Below are 21,157 nucleotides of genomic sequence, written 5' to 3' on the forward strand. Positions count from 1 at the left end.
CTCCTCCCAGTAGTCTCTCCTGCTGAGACCTATCCATCCTCGTAGCTTCAACTATTAGTTCCAGGCAGACAAAAGTCAATATTATGGATCTTACCTCTCCTCCGGGAGTTGGTGATGGACAGGGCGGCCTGGCATGCTGCAGTCCAAGGGGTCACAAAGAGTCTGACGTGACTGAGCGACTGAACTGAACTGACCTCTCGGTCAGTAGGTAACATTGGTAGCTGAGAGTACTGGTTCTGAGCTGTTGGCCTGAGGGAATCTTTATAGCCACCCTACTACCTCTTAATTATACTACAGACAAGTGAGAAGAGATCTACTCCTAATGATTGGAGGATGCCTATGGACACCTTATCTTGACAAAGGAGACAAGAATATACAATGGAGAAAAGACAATCTCTTTAACAAGTGGTGCTGGGAAAACTGGTCAACCACCTGTAACAGAATAAAACTAGAACACTTTCTAACACTATACACAAATATAAACTCAAAATGGATTAAAGATCTAAATGTAAGACCAGAAACTATAAAACTCCTAGAGGAAAACACAGGTAAAACACTGTCTGACATAAATCATAGCAGGATCCTCTATGACTCACCTCCTAGAGTAATGGAAATAAAAGCAAAAATAAAATGAGACCTAATTAAACTCAAAAGCTTTTGCACAATGAAGGAAACTATAAGCAAGGTGAAAAGACAGCCTTCAGAATGGGAGAAAATAAAAGCAAATGAAGCAACTGACAAAGAATTAATCTCAAAAATATACAAGTAGCTCATGCAGCTCAATACCAGAAAAATAAATGACCCAATCAAAAAATGGGCCAAAGAACTAAACAGACATTTCTTCAGAGAAGACATACAGATGGCTAACAAACACATGAAAAGATGCTCAACATCACTCATTATCAGAGAAATGCAAATCAAAACCACAGTGAGGTACCATTACACGCCAGTCAGGATGGCTGCTATCAAAAAGTCTACAAACAATAAATGCTGGAGAGGGTGTGGAGAAAAGGGAACCCTCTTACACTGTTGGTGGGAATGCAAACTAGTACAGCCACCATGGAGAACAGTGTGGAGATTCCTTAAAAAACTGGAAATAGAACTGCCATATGACCCAGCAATCCCACGGCTGGGCATACATACCGAGGAAACCAGAATTGAAAGAGACACATGTATCCCAATGTTCATCACAGCACTGTTTACAATAGCTAGGACATGGAAGCAACCTAGATGTCCACTGACAGATGAATGGATAAGAAAGCTGTGGTACATATACACAATGGAATATTATTCAGCTATTAAAAAGAATGCATTTGAATCAGTTCTAATGAGGTGGATGAAACCGGAGTCTATTATACAGAGTGAAGTAAGTCAGAAAGAAAAACACCAATACAGTATATTAACACATATATATGGAATTTAGAAAGATGGTAATGACGACCCTATATGTGAGACAGCAAAAGAGACACAGAGATAAAAAACAGACTTTTGGTCTCTTCTTGGGAGAAGGCAAGGATGGAATGACTTGAGAGAATAGCATTGAAACACGCATATTACCATTTGTGAAATAGATGACCAGTTCAAGTTTGATGCATGAAACAGGGCACTCAAAACCAGGGCACTGGGACAACCCTGAGGACTGAGATGGGGAAGGAGAGGGGTTCAGGATGGGGGACACATGTACACCCATGACTGATTCATGTGTATGTGTGGCAAAAACCACCACAATATTATAAAGTAATTAGCCTACAATTAAAATAAATAAATTAAAAAGAAAAAAAAGAATACTGGAGCGGATTGTCATTTCCTTCTCCAGGGGATCTTCCCAACCCAGGAATCAAACCCAGGTCTCCAGTATATCTCCAAGACCATTTCCAAATAACATACACATGTGACTTCCCAGAGAACCAGTATTTGGACACCTATCGTATACATAGTACAACAGGCCACTTGTGTTGGCCAGAGAAGCAAAGACACTCTACAGAAGAGAACAACCCAAGCAGTTGAGTCAAGAGACATCTGCCATTCCCCCCCACCCTGTTTTCCCTAACCCTCCCGCAACACTAGAGGTCATCCACCTTGAAAGGGGAATGAAAGAACCAGATCACGACCCTAATTCCCAACCCCAATATACCCACACAGTGCCAGGCCAGGAGTGGGCAAGGAGAGAGGAGAAATCACCGTTTTCCCCTTCAGGTCTCTTGAATCCTAGATGCAGCTGTTGATCCATGAGGGAAAGACCTTTCTCTAGTAAGACTGGAGTTGTAAATTGGTTCACCTTTTAACACCCAAAGTGACTGTAAGTTATAATTCTGCTCAAGACGTGGCCAAGGAATTTATAACTAGGAAAGGAAGGGGGCTGCAAGATAAGACACTGAGGAAAGTGTTTAAACAAAGATAAGTCCTGTTTCATCTTTAAGCTGACCTAGTTAAAACTGGTCAATAAATTGGATTCTGCTTGCAGTGCAGGAGACCTGGGTTCAATCTGTGTATTAGGAAGATCCCCTGGAGAAGGAAATGGCAAACCACTCCAGTGTTCTTGCCTGGAAAATCCCATGGAGAGAGAGCCTGGAAGGCTACAGTCCATGAGATCGCAAGGAGGACAGACTTAGCGACTAAACCACCAATAAACTGGAAGTTTCAAATTCTGGACTGTCCACTGGCAGCTGTTGACCTTAGGCGAGTTACTTAACTTACTTTTGCCTTATCTAGGAAATGGGAATTCATGAGACAAGACATATAAAGCACTTAGGAAAAGGGCTGAACCCATAATGTGTTCGATTCACACCAGCTTTCATCATCATTAGAATTCACATTATCTCATACTCACCTTAAAATCAATCTGCCTGGCAATAAGTGGTGATGGGATTAATAGGGGACATAAACCCAAATGTATTGCAAGGCAGTGGTTTAGTCACTAAGTCGTGTCTGTCTCTTGTGATCCCATGGACTGTATCCCTCCAGGCTGCTCTGTCCATGTGATTTTCCAGGCAAGAATACTGGAATGGGCTGCCATTTCCTTCTCCAGGGGATCTTCCTGACCCAGGGATCGAAACTGGGTCTCTTGCACTGCAGGCAGATTCTTTACCGACTGAGCTACTAGCAAAGCCCATTCCAAGGTATGGAGTGTCAAAAAGAAAAAGTAGGGAAGCTAAGGAGCTAGAGAGTAGATTACCCACCTAACAGATTTAAATTAAAATTTTGAAAAATCTAGAGGACCAAACAAAACTACTCTACAGACTTATTCCACCTTGGAGACTTCAGTTTCCAGCATAATTTCAAGATCTCACTCAACTTTAATCTGGACTGACCACCCAGTCAGCTTTGACCCTCTTCTTCCTTTGTACCCTTTCAATTCCCACATCCTATTCCTGCCTCCATTCAATGAATCTTAGCCTTCTCTCCAAAATAAATTCTGAATACTTTCTCTCTTTGCCCACTTCCACACCTGTACTGGTCAGCTATTCCTGCAAACCCAGAGTCTTCAAAGATATATTTTTCTTATTCACTGCTCTGATGGTCAGCAGAAGCAGATTTGCTTCCGTCTAAGTTGGCTGGGCTCCAGGCTTTAGATCAGGAACAAATTTACATCATATATCCCTCATCATTCTTAGACCAGCAGTTTTTTGTGGCATGTACTTCCTGTGGCAAAGGGCAGGAGCACAAGAGGTCATACAGGAAAAGCACAATTTCTCACGTGGTCTTAGCCCCAAACTGGACAACTGTGACTTCTGCCCACATATCATTGGCCAAAGCAAACCACGCGGCCAGTCTCAACATCACTGAGGGTGATAAGTGTTGCAAAATCATATGATGAAGGCTGTAAATATATAATTCTAACAAAGGGAGGGTTCATTAGTGAATTCTAGCAAAGGTAGGGTTCATTGCACCAATGAATGAATCAACTGGCAAAATTCCATCCTTTGGACATAATTATTCATGTACTTCTCATGCTCAAATTACATTTAAACCCTGCCCTGATAACACTGCCCAGATGGCACAGTGGTAAAGAATCTGGCTGTCAATACAGGATATGCAAGAGATGTGGGTTTGATTCCTGGGTTGGGAAGATCCTCTGGAGAAGGAAATGGCAACCCACTCCAGTATTCTGCCCTGGAAAATCCCATGGACAGAGGAGCCTGCTGGGCTACAGTCCATGGGGTCACACAGAGTCGGACATGACTGAGCGACTGAGCACGCACGCACACAAATAACACCACAAGGATGGAGACATGTGGAGCGGAAGGGCACCCACCACAGTCTAATGTCAACTCCAGTTGACTTAAGTGACCTGCAGCCTTTAACAGAGCTACTCGACTAATCCAGACTCAATCAGCAGACCTGTGTGAAAACATGTGCTCGTATTATGTGGCCTTGCTCATTAATATAATGCACTTTCTCATAACTTTTCTATGTCCTTGACATGACTTCGACACTTTCTCAATCTTTTTACATCCTCCCTGTGTCTCAGCTTGACCCAAAGAGTCTCTCAGTTCCTATATTTTCATCTCATCTCCAATAATGTCTACAGAGGCTACGCTACTTTGTACTTTAAATATAGCCATTCTGTGTATTTTTGAAAACTTGCTATTCACTCACATTTCAACAGAGATTTTTGAATCCCCACTATATAAGCAATGACAAGAGCTGGGAATACAAGGATGATAACAGAATCCAACTGCTTGGACTGTACAGTCTAGCAGAAATAAAACAGTAACAATTAAGAAAGTACATGAAAGCTCTAATTCCAATACATCAGTCTTAGCTGCTTAATTAAATTTTAAGCTAGGGCAAAGAGTCAAAGGTGAGGATTATTTTATTCTTTCCTGATCCCCTTATAGTACTAAGGAACAGAGTTTAGGGTAAGTTTTCAATAAGCCGCTGATTGTTTTGTTATTAAATGACCCCTGTATCCCAGCTGCCTTTGTGCTACGTCTAGCAGCTGAGTCTTTCATCCACTGTCCCCAGTCAAACACTTGCTGAATGGTTATTATGTGCCAGACATTGTGCAAGGCCCAGGTGGCCCTGGCTGTCAAGAAGAGTGGAGTCTGGCTGAGGCAGACATGTATACACATAGATATGATGGCACTTAAGATACACAGGAGTACTGGGAGAGCAAAGAAGAGAGACGACGTTCATTTGGGGAACTACTTTCATAACTTCATAATTGGATCTTTGCCATGTAGAACTTTTCAGGCAGAAAAATAAAAATGGGAAAGGCTACTCTAGGTCACAAGAACATCCTGTACAAAAGTACATAGGCATGAAAAAGCAGATGGGTTTAGAGATTAGCAAAGCACTAGGTATGGATAGAATTTAGGTTAGGTGGGAGCTGAGTGACGAGAGATGAGGCCACAGCTGAGTTGAGAAGAGCTTTGTATGCTGGAGTAATAAACTGAGAAATTATTCTATGGAGATCCAGCCAGAAAGCAACATTTTAAGAATGAAAGAATTGTGCTTCTTTTGTTTACTTGAGGTCAACTATCTCATGACAATGTGGAGATTGGAATAAAGATAACTTGATCATAGAGGGAACAGTTAGGAAACAACTCCAGGCCCAAAGTGATAATGGCATCTAGACGGGGGGCTGGACTGGAGAGGTGTTTCTGGAAGAGTCGACAGGATGTATGAGATGGTAGATGGAAATACAGAGAACAGGAGGGTAAAACAGGTCTGCATTATGTCTAAGCTTTAGGGGCTTCAATGACCATACAATAGGGGGAATGGCAGGTTCTAAGTAGAAAGAGCCATCTAGTTGTAAACCCTGGCCTACCCATTTCTTTGCAGTTTGGGGATTTTACTTTTCTGAACTACAGTTGCATCATCTTTAAGTGGAAAATAGCATCTATTTTATGGGATTGTCATGAGGTTAAACAGGGGCAAAAGATAAAAACATTGAGCATACTGCATGGGGAGAAAAGGTCCTTGATAAATATTTGCTGAATGAAGGAAACGGACAGAAGTATTGTAGAAGGAATAATGAGATTAGGGTTTTACTTAGGCTTCTTGATATGACCTTGAGCACATAACCTAACCTCCCTGACACTCAGTTTCCTCACATGTGAAACAGGGAAAATCTGTCCTACCTCACTGGCTTGTTGGGAAGATTAAATCTGAAATACTATGCAGAGTCTGATGTCATCACTGGCACATAATTGGGGCCGAATAAATGTGCATTACATGAAGGTACAAATTCATTGAGCTGTTATCTGGTTTAAGGAAGTAGATGGAAAACTACCTCAGTTTGGTAAATAGTTACATTCATACTCAGACACATACACAAAAGAGAATCATATGTGTTTTACATTAAATTTAAAATGGTGAGCTTCCATTATTTGGAAAGTTAACTTAGAAAATAATGTTCAAAAAAAGTTCAATAAAATGGCATGTTCAAAAAAATGTTCAAAAAATGGCATGCCTTTCTAATATGCTTGTGTTATGTATTAATAAAATCTAGAAACTACCTTCATATCTTCTCACTAGAGACAAAGCCATGTACACAGCTAAATCTTTGTTCAAAAGACAGTGACGAGTAACTTTTACTCCAAAGAAGTCATACTAGTTCAATTCAGTCATTCAGTCATGTCCACCTCTTTGGGACCCCATGGACTGCAGCACACCAGGCTTCCCTGACCATCATCAACTGCCAGAGCCTACTCAAACTCATGTCCATCATGTCGGTGACGCCATCCAACCATCTCATCCTCTGTCGTCCCCTTCTCCTCCCGCCTTCAATCTTTTCCAGCATCAGGGTCTTTTCCATTGAGTCAGCTCTTTGCATCAGGTGGCCAAAGTATTGGAGTCTCAGCTTCAGCATCAGTCCTTCCAATGAACACCCAGGACTGACCTTCTTTAGGATGGACTGGGTGGATCTCCTTGCAGTCCAAGGGACTCTCAAGAGTCTTCTCCAGCACCGCAGTTCAAAAGCATGAATACTTCGGTGCTCAGCTTTCTTTATAGTCCAAATCTCACATCCATACATGACCACTGGAAAAACCATAGCTTTGACTAGATCAACCTTTCTTGGTAAAGTAATGTCTCTGCTTTTTAATATGCTGTCTAGGTTGGTCATAGCTTTTCTTCGAAGGAGTAAGTATCTTTTAATTTCATGGCTATAGTCACCATCTGCAGTGATTTTGGAGCCCCCCAAAACACAAGCACTACCAGCATTAATTTATTTTTTAATTATTTGAATGCCTTTGATGGTTCCTTGTGGATACTATGCATTTTACTTTGTATATAGTGACTATGACAGACACTGGTAGATGCTCTCCAGTATCTTTTCTTCTCCACCTTCTTTTAATAGATGAACCCACCCCTCCATCCTTCCTCCTCTACTCTATCTTTTAAAAGAATGGTCTCCCAGTTACAGACTACATTTCCCAGCATCCCTTGAAGCTAAGTAAGTTCATGTGCTAAAGTTCTGGGCAATGAGAGAGGAGTAGAAGGATATCTTTCATTTCTGGATCAGCTCCTTAAAGACACTTGCCCTGGACTTTCTCCTATTTCCTTCTTCTGTGGGCTGTAGCAGACGTGGTACAGACTCAGCTTTCGGTAACGCTGATGAGCACGTCAGGGAATGGTAATGCAGCAGAAAGGAAGGAAGAGACCTGTGTCTTTTAATGACCTTCACCACCCCGGCCGGCAGGACTGTAATGTGAGAAATACATTTCTATCTACGTAAGCCACTACACTGGGTTTTGCTTGTTTTGTAAAAAACTATTTTGGGCGGGGGCGAGTTAGAGCATCTTAACTTCTACCCCAGGGCATGTAGGATTTTACCTTGTTTTATAAGAAAAACCTTGTTTCAATTGTGAAAATTGCCCTTGGGACATTATGGGAGGAACAGATTTTTACATACGATAAGTCTAAAGGGTCAGGCTGACCATTCTGAATACTTATCATGCCAAGGTTGCTATAAGGACTTCTTGAATGCTCCTTATATGGTAAGAGTGTTTTGAATTCTAAGGGAGAATATGTATTTGTCAACTTGGTTGGTTTTGATTATGAGTATGCTCTTTTCGTAATGAAGTAGCAGTTTCCCATTTCTTTGACTAATCCTGCCAGCAAGTGCCAGTTGAATAAACTAAAGACCTGTCTCTATTTGCCTGTCTCTATTAAGCTTAACCATAAATTAAAATGAATGGGTATCTCCAAAGAGAATGTCTAAAAAAATGGTTAATCAAATTTTAACCTTGCAAAAAGTGTCAATTTTGTAATACCATAATCTCTGATTTCCATTAAAAATTTTTTGTTGACTAAAGGACAGTATTGGAAATAGACTTTTATCATATGATACAAGGTTCTAGTTTTGTATACCTTCATTAATAGGGTATCTTGCATCAGTATTTTCATTACTAGTGTAATGAATAACAGTTGTGTGATGTTTTGTCAAAAATAAAGTTAATAAAAAGATAGTTAACATGAAAGAATTAGAGCAGCATCGCAGAATATAGACAGAACACATCAAAGTTATCATACATGGCCCTTTACATAACTCGTTTACACACAAGACTGTCTTAGATCAGCTGACTTTAGAAAATAACGGCACTGATGATATTTCAGTCACTATCAATAATTCTCAACTTCAGAGAAATTAAACCAGTTTCTTCCCCTCAGCTTCCCAATAACCAGTGACAACTTTCCAGTGGAAAGAACTCTTGGCCAGCAATCAGGAAACTTCCTTGCTAGCCCTGGCTGTCCTAGTTACTAAGTGTGAAATTGGGCAGGTCGTTTAACCTTTGCGCAGGTTAATTATGGAGTTCAGTAAAAGATCATCTATAAAAAGCCAATTGCAAAATAAAAATCTTTATACCAATACACAATAGTACATATATATATATATATATACATATGTATCCCTGGTGAAGGGAATGGCAACCCACTCCAGTCCTCTTGCCTGGAAAATCTCATGGGCAGAGGAGCCTGGTGGGTTACAGTCCATGGGGTGGCAAGGAGTCAGACACAACTTAGCAACTGAGCATGTACATATGAATATACATGTATGTGTGTATTGTTTAAGGAAAACATCATTAACAATATAAAGCCACCTATAAATGTGTTTGTTCATATATATACAAACATATATACATGTGCATTTATAAAGATATACACATTAGCTAAATTTAAAAATTTTCCTATTTAGGATTTATTTTCTGGCTGCTTCTAAAATGAGCTAAGGCATTTATGGATTAACACACAATGCAAAAGTGCAATGAGAAGCTTTAAAACAAAACGAAGTCCACGCAGATGACATTTAAGAAGCATTTTTTAGTGGAGCCCTCCTGTTCCTCCTTGATGGCTGAAAACAAATCAGATAAGGGGACTTCTGTAATAATAATAACAACAGATTACTAATAGTTTATTAAACAGTTACGAACTGTCCCCTACAAATAAAAGTTAGAATCTTAACAATGACCTACATCTAACCACAGAGTCACCCATACGTCATTCCTCTATTGCAGTCTCCCTGGGTGATAAAGTTAATAAGCTGGATTTGCCAGAGTTTTCTGGAAGTAACAACTGAGAGTGTCAAATTCCCATAGCAGAGTACAAGGCACACATTAGGCTTGTACCCTAAATTCAACAGGACTGTAACATTCCTTGGAACTTTTTTCCTTAGCGATCACCTTGAATCATGAGACTAAGGAATCATGAGATGATAAGAAAGAGAATGACTAATCTTTCCTTTTCCTAGACCCACGCCACCTGTTAGTATTAAGTGAGATACATTCCTTTTTATATACAGGTAAATAAATTAGGGATTAAATTCATTGTGAGGTAGAGGGTAATATTGATACAAACAACTTTGATTCATCAGCTCAGGTAATACCATTCTATTTGAAACCATCCATCAGTTTCCTTCGATCTTTACTTTAAATCAACTAAAAGCAAAGCATTGCATTTTATGGCCTTAGTCCTTAACATGAACAATACACATGTTAGACTTTATTTTTATTGGATAGGTTAGTATTGAGGGTCATCTAACTCAAACTGGAAGTCTCAGAATAAAATCATTAGGTTAACATTGGGATTAGCAAAGAATGTCATTGGAGACTCTCCCCCATGTGCCTGGCTTTTAAGAAATGACAAAATATAATAAAACAGGTTACGAACCTCTGTGCAGATGCCATGGAAAGAATAAAGCAAGAGCAGGTGATTATCACTTTCATACTTAGTCCTAATGGTATGTTTGGCCTTATCACTTAACCAAAGCATCACTCCAAAAGGATCTCTGGGCACTAAAAAATGCTCACAACTGGGATACAGGTCTTTCAGAAGTTGGAATTTCTGGGTGAGATGAACTGGGAGATTGGGGTTGACATATATGTACTCCTATGTATAAAATCACTAATGAGAGCCTGCTGCCTGGCACAGGGACCTCTACGCAACGCTCCATGGCAACCTAAATGGGAAGGAAATCTGAAAAAGAGGGGATATGTGCAACACAGAACTCATTCACTTTACTGTATAGTGGAAACTAACACAACGTTGGAAAGTAACTATCCTCCAGTAAAAATTAACTGAAAAAAACAAAAAACAAAAAAACTCCCCTACCCGAGTCTTGTGACATGCCTGAAATTCCGTATTACAGCCTCCTTTCACCACTGCAGAACATTTGATCACTGTGTAAATAAAAATGCACACTAGGCTAAAAATATTTTAAGCAATTATAAAAAAAAAGAAGCTGGAATTTCTTCTCCAGACTAATATTTCTACTTCCTGGCACTTAAAAGAAAGCAGATCCTGAAGAAGAATTCTGCAGCAATCTATTCAAAGTTTGCCACCCTAGAACCAAACCGTAACATGCCTTTCTTCCAAATGCAGCCTCAGTTAGTATCACAGTGTACCTGCCAAATAGGCCGCAGACCATGCCAGCCCTGTCTGACAAATGGAGGCCTGAGCGTCATCCCAGCCGCTCCCGATGCAGAGAAAATGGGAGGAAGCCGGGATGGCCATGTATTCTACTCATTTCTTGAATGTGCATTTGTAGGCTCACATGTCAATGGCCAGCTCCTTTAAGCAGGTTCAGAGCAAACAGGTAGAATACATCGGGAAGGCTAGTCCTTGTGATTCAGATTTAACCGTCTTGCAGAGCAACCACAGAGGGACAAAATGTATGCAAGTCTAGTTGATCCCAGACTCACCCGACTCCTCTTGTCCTCTTGGAGTTGTAGAAATACCTGCCCAGACTGGCAGGTGTTGACTAGAACAGAGGCTGGAGCGAGAGAGAGGTGCCCCAAACCCTTAGTCTTTATATACACCCTCTCTTTCGGTTCAAACATCCCCTTCACTCTGATTGGCTTCTGGTTCGCTCACTGCCCCTTGCCTTTGAAGTGTTCTGGACTCAGCAGCACCCAAGGTTCATGTCTCCAACTTGCCCGCAGCACCTACGCATGTCCTGGGCATCCACGTGTTATTTCTAGTGACCCAGAGTGACAGTGGGAAGTAGCTTCTTGTAACTCCTTTTCCTGGAGACTTGTCTCTCCCTTGCACTGCTTGTCTTGGCGCTGCTAAAAGGCTAAGGGAGGATATCTATTCTTTTCACCCACAGGTTATAAAACACAACACGGTTCAGTTTTAGAAGGATGATCGACAGGACTGTCATATCACTGCCAGGAAGAAGCCTCAGGTTCCAGATTTGAACCCCTTACCTTGTATTCCAAATCAAGCACCTCCAAAAAAATTATGTGCCCATGACTGCCTTTTTCTTTGTCATTCTTCCTCAGATTAACAACATTTTCCTTTCCTAATATGATTTTTTTTCATTTTTCTTCTTTACAAAGTTTTCTTTATAAAGTTTCTTCACACCTCATTGTAGCATGAACACATGTGATTTCCAGAGAACAGTAATTGGAATAATTCTGTTTGTCATTCTATCTTCATTTTTTAACTATGGAAATGAATATTCAGGTCAAATTCTGTTGTAATGGGGCAAGGAGTTTGCAAGCTCCTTTCTTAGGATGAAGTTTTATTATACCCTTTATTGAGTGAAAGCAAAAGAGAAGCTTAGGAATGAGCTTCTTAACTATGAGCTGTCTTTGCTCTTACAATGGTATTTGCTGAAATGGCAAATATCCAATATATCATTGTTGAATTTCATGATGACTGTTTTCTGATAACCAGAATGTGATAGCCTGACCACCTACATGTAATTGAATTTTACAGTTTTGGTCTACACAGTGACTGCAAAAACGTTTTTTAAAAAATCATGTTTAATTGAATTTAACTGATTTCTGCCAAATAGATAAATATCAGCTTTCCCTGAAGTCTTTATTTCAGTGAAATTCAATTACTAATGAGATTTAACATTTCCAACAATGAATTTATAACGTACTAAATTTAATCTGTTGAAATTCCAAAACAAACTAATGCATCCCTCCTTCCTAATTATTCCAGATGGAGATATACTGGATGTCCTCTCAGAACTCTCAAACGTTGAGTTATTTTTGATTCAGAACATTTCCACTGGTTGCCCTTGAGTAGACATGCCATATTATCACGTTACCTTTGGAATCTCTTTAGACTGTGACTGACATTCTCAGCAAGCCAACTAGATATGAACACCTTCTCTACGGACTATTTTTTTAAATGACATCTCCCTTGAGGAAATGGTCACTTTGCAAGGTCTCAATCCAGAGCTGAGAACATGTGTTACATATTCCAATGAACAATAGGAATTATTTTTCTGTTGTTGTTGTTCAATTTAGAAGTAAAGAGAACTTTGTTAATATCTCCCCACATATATGAGTTGTGAAGTTTACAATATTGTCCTAAAGAATTACACTCCTCAATATTTCTTGTACGTTCTTTCTTCCATCTTGCATCCCAATTGTACACACACAAATATCACTCGCTTTTGGAAAGTTTGCTTTATGCAACTCTGCTTTAACAAAAGACCTACATTAACATTTGTTTTTTCTAACCAGAAGCAACCCAAAAAGGATTTTTGCTTATATATAAATACACACACACACACACACACACATATATATAGTATGTAACTGTTTCTTTGCTTTATGTCATTTCAACTTACTACGGAATTCTCCAGGCAAGAATATTGGCGTGTAGCCATTCCCTTTTCCAGGGTATCGAACCCAGGTCTCTTGCATTGCAGGCAGATTCTTTACTGTCTGAGGCACCAGGGAAGCCGCAAAGGTGTCACAGGAACACTCTGTTTTAGGGTAACATGTGTGTGTGTGTGTGTGCATGCAGGTGCTCAAACATATATTCAGTTCAGTTCAGTTCAGTCACTCAGTCATGTCCAACTCTGTGACCCCGCGGGCTGCAGCACACCAGGCTTCCCTGCTCATCACCAACTCCTGGAGCTTATTAAACCCATGTCCATTGAGTCGGTGATGCCATCCAACCGTCTCATCCTCTGTCGTCCCCTTCTCCTGCCTTCAATCTTTCCCAGCATCAGGGTCTTTTCCAGTGAGCCAGTTCTCTGCATCAGTCCAGTTCAGTTGGGTCTCTCAGTCGTGTCCGACTCTTTGTGACCCCATGGACAGCAGCACGCCAGGCCTCCCTGTCCACCACAAACTCCCAGAATTTACTCAAACTCATGTCCGTCGAGTCGGTGATGCCATCCAACCATCTCATCCTCTGTCGTCCCCTTCTCCTCCTGCCTTCAATCTTTCCCAGCATCAGGGTCTTTTCCAGTGAGTCAGTTCTTCACATCAGGTGGCCATAAAAATTTAAGTTCTACATCAGTCCCATCTATCTAACTCATAATTTAGGCTTTGGTAAAACAAATTTTTTTAAGGGGGCAGAAAGGTATAAATTTCCTGTTGTAAAATAAATGTTTGTTATAAAACTATAACAAAACCAAACTTGAGTGTAAGATAGGCTAGAAGGAAGCACTGTACAACATGGGGAATAAAGTCAAAATTTTGTAATAACTGTAAATGGAATGTAACCTTAAAAACTGTATAAAAAATGATTTTTTGTGTGTGAAAAAGAAGAGGGATCAGTGAGCTATATACTTAGAATTATTTAGAATAGTGCTAATAAAAATTGCATTAAAAAAGTCATAGACATGTTATGTATAGCATGGTGACTATAATTACCAATCCTGCACCGCATATTTGAAAGTTGCGAAGAAAGATCTTAAAAGTGCTTACCCCAAGGAAAACAATTTGTGTAATTATATACGGGGAATACTGGTCATCTCACAAGGTCAGATGGAGACAGATGTGGTGAGAGACAGGTGTGTCGTACACTTGAAATGAATATAATGTTATATGTCACTTATGCCACAATAAACAATACAATTTTCACTAAAAAATGAAAACTTTTATGAAGCTCTTAATATTGCTCTCTGTGTATACAGATCAGGGTACGCCATCTTTCATAATCATCTTTCTCATATGGTCTGTCCAAAAAATATCTGTGAAATCCCTTTCTCCTTGTCTTCATCTCCCCATTCTGGGTACCCCTACTAGTCTTCAGAAGTATGTTTAGCTAATAAAGATTTCAAAGGATCTGCCTTCTCCCGAGATACCTTCATTTCAATCAAGGATGAATCATACTGAATTTCTAAGCAGGTTTCTGGATACCCTTGATGGGGTAAGGGGGGACTGGGGTGGAAACATTGTAAGTGTTCTGAAAGGCAGGGACAAAAAAAGAAAAGTGGCAAAATGCATAACCTGCGTGTGATTTTAAGGAACAAACTGTACCAAGTAATAATAGTGTTTTGATACATTATTTCTGATCTTGACCCTTCACAGTGGGCATCATTATTAGCACCATGTTTACGGACAAGGAAGCTGAGGCCCCCAGTTGTTACATGATTGGCCCCGGGTCAGGTAGCAGAGAAATGGCGAGCCAGGATTCACATCTAGCCTTTGGGTGGCCATGCCCACTCACACGTGCCTGCACCCGCCAGAAGGCTTTGGGGAAGGAAGGATAGAGCTTGGGCTTGTGAGGTGGCGCTAGTGGGAAAGAACCCACCTGCCAACGCAGGAGACATCAGACGTGGGTTCGATCCCTGGGTCGGGAAGATCCCCTGGAGAAGGAAATGGCAACCCACTCCACTATTCTTGTCTGGAGAGTCCCATGGACAGACGAGCCTGGTGGGCTACAGTCCATGGGGTTGCGAAGGGTCGGACACTACCGAAGTGACTTCACACAGCGCACCACAGGTGAGAGCTCAGAATCTCCAAGTATCAGGTACAAATGTAGAATTTGTACAGTAAGGGAGACTGGACCAGAAAATATATATGGAGAACCAAAAAATACCCCTCCTGCCATCTTTTTTAAAAGTCAAGGAAAGAATAGGAAAAAAATAGAATGAACATGGATTTAGCAGGCACTGGATCGAATTCAGTTACTTCAGTTATTATACTAGCTCTTACCTTGGGTAAAATTACTTCCTTTTTGGTGCCAAATTCTTTTATACAAAAAAATGAATATAGCAATATCTATTCCATCAGGCTACTGTGAGGATTAAATGAAATGACTTACATGAAAGTCTCAAGATGAGTGCCCCACTCATTGTAGGATTTCAATAGTCCTTCCTAATCCTTTCATTCGTTGTTACTGTTTATTTAAATAGATGCAAAGGAAGAGGCTTTTAAATCTGTAACAGCCACAGGACCACAACTGTGCCATCATGCCTAAAAGCATGAATTCTAAATCCTAACTTCTGGCTCAAATCCTGGCTCTAATTTTTAAAACTTGTGTAATCTAAACACACTTGCTCCAGATTCAGTTTCTTTAACTGGAAAATAGAGTTAATAATGGAATTTACCCTGTGACATTTTAAAAGATTTGGTTTCATTAATGTAAGTGAAGTGCTTATTACAGTGACTAGCAATTAGTAAGTGCTCCATAAACGCTATTACTATTAACCAAGCAAATCATAGAGTTAGAACACCAATGCTCCATCAGGGGTGATTTTGTCTCCCCAGAAAATATTTGGTAATGTCTGTAGACATTTTTGGTTGTTACAACTCATCAATGAAATGGCATTTAAAGGGTAGAAGGTGGGGATGCTGCTAAACATTTTAATATACACAAGACAACCGCCATGACAAAGAATTATCCAGTATAAAATATCAATAGTGCCAAGGCTGAGGAATACTGAGTTGAGAAAAATCATCCCGACTCAGTAGGGATCCTGAGATATTTTCCTCATGAGGGCATAAATACTGCTGGAAAACCAAATATCCCAACACCTCATTTAATATACAATGGGCTTCCCTGGTGGCTCAGATGGTAAAGAATCTGCCTGCAATGCAGGAGACCTGGGTTCAGTCCCTGGGTCAGGAAGATCCCCTGGAAGAGAGCATGGCAACCCACTCCAGTGTTCTTGCTTGGAGAATCCCATGGACAGAGGAGCCTGGCAAGCTACTGTCCATGGAGTTGCAAAGAGTTGGACACAACTGAGGAACTAACCCTTAAGCTAACACTGGAAAAAGTAAAAATAATTATTGAGCATATGGGACTATAAAGTCTTAGAGTTATGGTAAAAATGGTCTTTTAAAAGGGTAATATTTCTCATTAGAATTGCTATTCTAAAATTCACTGAATAAGAATTTGAGAGTGGCTGAACAAGAATACACAAGGGCTTTAGAGACCACTCCATAAAAATTAACGCTTGCAAATACATCTGGATTCCCTCTGCTATAGGACTGAGCAAGTGAAAATGGTCTGCCAATAATGGATACAGGTAGGAAAGTGGGCACAAATTTTCATGCTCCTTCTTCATATTTTCACCCTCCTCATCCTCACCCAGATACTTTGTGGGTGATGGGATTACTTGGAGAAAGGTACCTGTGAAGGGCTCAAAGCATCTCTTTCTCGCAGTCTTAGTATCTCAGGTGAATTTAGCAGGATCTCTAGCTGAGAGGATTCCTATTGATCCTGTGTGCTTTTGTACCTCTCCTCCAGCTTGAATTAATAAGGGTACATTGGCAACTTGAACCAGAAACTAATAAGCCCAGGGGATAGCTCTTCCTTACTGAAGAAAAATACAAACTCTCAAGTCTGAGGAGGAAAGTAGGGAGCACTCCATGAGGAACACACCCTTAATCCCGAAAATAGGGAGCACTCCATGAAGAATACACCTTTAACCCCGAACCTTGTTATTTAGGACTAATGGTTGGTGCTTAGGGAATTGGAAAGTTAAATGAGTTCCTTTTTCCTTTTTCAGTCATTAGCAGGGAGGTATTGCTCACACACAGAACACTGTTCCAGTGAACACAGAGCACATGCAGACGTATGATTCCTTTCTCAAGCTTCAAGTGAGATCCACCAGAGAGGCGCCTGTGTGTTCAGGATGAATGCAGTGTTGTCTGCCCTATGGCAAGGAAGGAGTCTTTGTAATATTCTGATTTTTGGCGGCTGAATAATGGTGCCCAAATGTGTTAGGTCCTAATCCCTGGAACCTGTAAATGTTACCTTATTTGGAAAAAGGGTTTTTGTAGACATGATTAAGGATCTTGAGATGGGGAGATTACCCTGGATTATTTAAACGGGCCTTAAATGTAATCATGAGTGTCACTACCTTTTTTCCTGACATATAGTGATTTACAATATTACATTAGTTTCAGGTGTACAACATAGTGATTCAACATTTTTGTAGATTATGCTCCATTTATAGCTATTATGTAAAAAAAAATCTTTATCTCCCTGTGCTATACAATATATCCTTGTTGCTTATCTATTTTATACATAGCAGTTTGTGTCTCTTAATCCCACACCCATCTTGCCCCTCCCTTCTTCCCTATCTCTACTGGTAACCACTAGTTTGTTCTCTACAACTGTGACTCTGTTTCTATTTTGTTTTATACCTTCATTTAAATTTTAGATCCCACATACAAGAGATAACAGAGTATTTGTCTTTTTCTGATTTATTTATCTAAATTTAATACTCTGTAGGTCTATCCATGTTGTTGCAAATGGCAGAATTTCATTCTTTTTTATGACTGAATAATATTCCTGCGTGTGTGTGTGTGTGTGTGTGAGATCTTCATCCATTCATCTGTTGGTGGTTACTTAGGCTGCTTTCATGTCTTGACTATTAAAAATAATGCTTTTAGGAACACTGAGGTGCATATATCTTTTCAAACTAGTGTTTTCATTTTCATAGATGAGTGTTCTTGTAAGAGAGAGGCAGAGGAAAATAGGATATACAGAGAAGAGGAGGTCACATGACTATGAGATAGTGATTAGAGGGATGTGGCCACAAGCCAAGGAATGCTGGCAGCCTCCAGAACTTGGAAGGGTCAAAGAATGGATTCTACTTAATAGCCCCTGAAGCAAGTGCACCCTTGATTGCTGTCCAGTGAAAATGATTTTGGACTTCCAGCTTCAGGAATTGTGAGAGAATACATTTCTATAGTTTTAAGTCACCAGTTTCTGGTAATTTCTTTCAGCAACAACAGGAAACTAATACACTGGTCACGGTTGTGGATTCTCTTCTCAGACCTCTGTTGGCCTACTGAAAGGAAAGAGGAAGAAAAAAAAGTTAAGAAGCATGATGCAAGCAAGAGATAAAAGAAGGAGAAGGAAGAGGAGAAGAAAGAAGAATCAGGAAAAAGTGGAGGAGAAATAACTCACTGAATGGTTTAGGTCATGTGTGAATTGTACTGGGGAGAAATTCACATGACCCCTAAAATCCACTCCTGTCAATATGGTGGATATTAAGGCTATGTGTAAGCCTGGGTCAGAAGAGGAATTTGTCTTTAAAATTTATGATTCATCCAATAGTTGTAATGTGGCTTACTGAAATTTTTCTCATCAAGATCACCAATGACCTCCTTTTGGTTAAAAAACAGTAACCACTTAGTCATCAAGTTCTTTAACCTGACTTGCCAACTTTCAAGATCCTGCTCATAACCCACTTCCTCTACAAAATCTCCCTTGATCTGTGTTATTTTTCCATTTTCTGAATTCCTACTACACTCACAGGAAGTCAGTCTGTTATTTCTGCCCCTCTAAAAAGAGGCCAGAAATGCTTACTGCTGAACACCCCACAATGTATAAAACCACCCCCTACAGCAAAGAATTATGGTATTTCTTCACCCCCTTCAACAATCTGCAAGGGCTGGTCTGTAATAGAGTCGTGTGGTGACTGGCTAGCCACCATTTTGAGTCCAACAATATAGATGGTCTCACCTCCTTCATTTATATCTATTTATTATATCATACGATGATGATTGATATTAGAATTATGTCCCTGGCATGCTAGATCTAAATCATAAAAAATACATTGACAAAATTCATTGTCTTTCTAGTTAAGAAAATCTATTCATACATCTCAGAAAAATTCCCAATTGGAAGAGTTGAGGCCAAAATCATTTATTCATCCTGATTTAACCCCCCAAATGCAATTAGCAGCAACCTCTCAAGTCTCTAATATTCAAAACATGTGAAGAGTTACTTTATTACTTGAAGAGTTACAGGTTTGTGCTAAGGCACACCTGAGGGTACCTGCTTTCTGCTATATATTTCCCAATATGTGGCAAGTCTCTTATAACATAAACTTATTTTTTAATTGATGTATGTTCCTGGCTTAAAAGCTTCAAAAGGAAAGTCTGGATTTTGGGCCTATTTATACTTTAATATTGCTCACTTCCATCCCGTGTAACTGAAACTGAAGCTCAGTTCAGCAGACTATCCCACAGTAAGTGATCAGATAATTGCCCACATGAAAACTATTATACACACACGGCTAAAGAATTTAGTCAAGGACATGCACCTGTTGGCGATCAGTCCTTGTGTTTTCACTTTTTTATTTTTTAAGCATAAAAACACCAAAGGCACATGGTGGCATTCCCCTCACTTAAAAGCAGTGGATATAAACCACGTCATACAGGTAAGAATCACAACCCAGGCAGGATGGTAATAAATAAAACAAGTGAACAAATTAACATACTTCCAAAACAGAAAAAAAAACAAGTTTTAAAACATTGTATACCTCAGTGAAGTAGCAGCTGCTCTAATCAAGAACCATATATTCTCTTAGTACAGTATTTTGCAATTTATTGCCTTTTCCGCCTTGGAAAAATTATGTAACAGCTATACTGCCCATATTGACATTTTTTGGCCTTTTACAAGTAACAGCTTTTGAAACCAGATATTCAGATATCCATTAAATCAGCTACTCGAAAAAAGTTTTCAGTTTTTTTTTTTCTTTCAGAATGCTCTGAAAGAGTGATTCAGATAACTCATAAAAGGATTAATTCATTAATGATGAAATGATGAACTTCATAAAATATAAATGTCCTTCCCCACCTAATGTGTTATCTATGATTGTAACGCATGATGCAGTCACAACATCCACATGTTCAGTTCAATTCAGTTCAGTTGCTCAGTCGTGTCTGACTCTTTGTGACCCCATGGACTACAGTACGCCAGGTTCCCCTGTCCATCACCAACTCCTGAAGTTGGCTCAAACTCATGTCCATCGAGTTGGTGATGCCATCCAACCATCTTATCCTCTGTCATCCCCTTCTCCAGCCTTCAATCTTTCCCAGCATCATTCTAATGAGTCAGTTCTTTGCATCAGGTGGATGCAAAGTACTGGAGCTTCAGCTTCAGCATCAGTTCTTCCAGTGAATATTCAGGACTGATTTCCTTCAGGATGGACTGGTTGGATTTCCTTGCAGTCCAAGGGGCTCTCAAGAGTCTTCTCCAACACCACAGTTCAAAAGCATCAGTTCTTCAGTGCTCAGCTTTCTTTATAGTCCAACTCTCACATCTATACATGACTACTGGAAAAACCATAGCTTTGACTAGACGAACCTTTGTCAGCAAAGCAATGCCTCTGCTTTTTAATATGCTGTCTAGGTTGGTTATAGCTGTTCTTCCAAGGAGCAAGTGTCTTTGAATTTCATGGCTGCAGTCACCATCTGTAGTGATTTTGGAGCCCAAGAAAAAAAAGTCTGTCACTGTTTCCATTGTTTCCCCATCTATTTGCCATGAAGTGATGGGACCGGATGCCATGATCTTAGTTTTCTGAATGTTGAGTTTTAAGCCAACTTTTTCACTCTTTCACTTTCATCAAAAAGCTCTTTAGTTCCTCTTCATTCTCTGCCATCAGGGTGGTGTCATCTGCATATCTGAGGTTATTGATATTTCTCCTGGCAATCTGGATACATGTACCAGATTTCTATTTTGATGACCTTGGTACAGAATGATGATTAGGGTC

At 39.9% G+C, this 21,157-nt stretch overlaps 1 protein-coding gene across 2 annotated transcripts in view; it reads right to left on the bottom strand.

Moving 5' to 3' along the window:
- DIO2 (iodothyronine deiodinase 2) overlaps positions 1–11,502 on the bottom strand; it is a 252,774-nt gene extending 241,272 nt beyond the window's left edge. The window contains exon 1 of one of the 2 annotated variants that reach the window (XM_043472688.1): positions 11,148–11,500. The gene's annotated coding sequence lies outside the window, so the exon portion shown is untranslated. Of the gene's footprint in view, positions 1–11,147 lie in introns of both variants that reach the window. The other variant, XM_043472690.1, reaches the window with a different exon arrangement.
- Between the last annotated feature and the right edge of the window lie 9,655 nt (positions 11,503–21,157).

The sequence above is a fragment of the Cervus canadensis genome, chromosome 6 (assembly GCF_019320065.1).
Source record: "Cervus canadensis isolate Bull #8, Minnesota chromosome 6, ASM1932006v1, whole genome shotgun sequence".
In the NCBI taxonomy this organism is placed as follows: domain Eukaryota; kingdom Metazoa; phylum Chordata; class Mammalia; order Artiodactyla; family Cervidae; genus Cervus; species Cervus canadensis.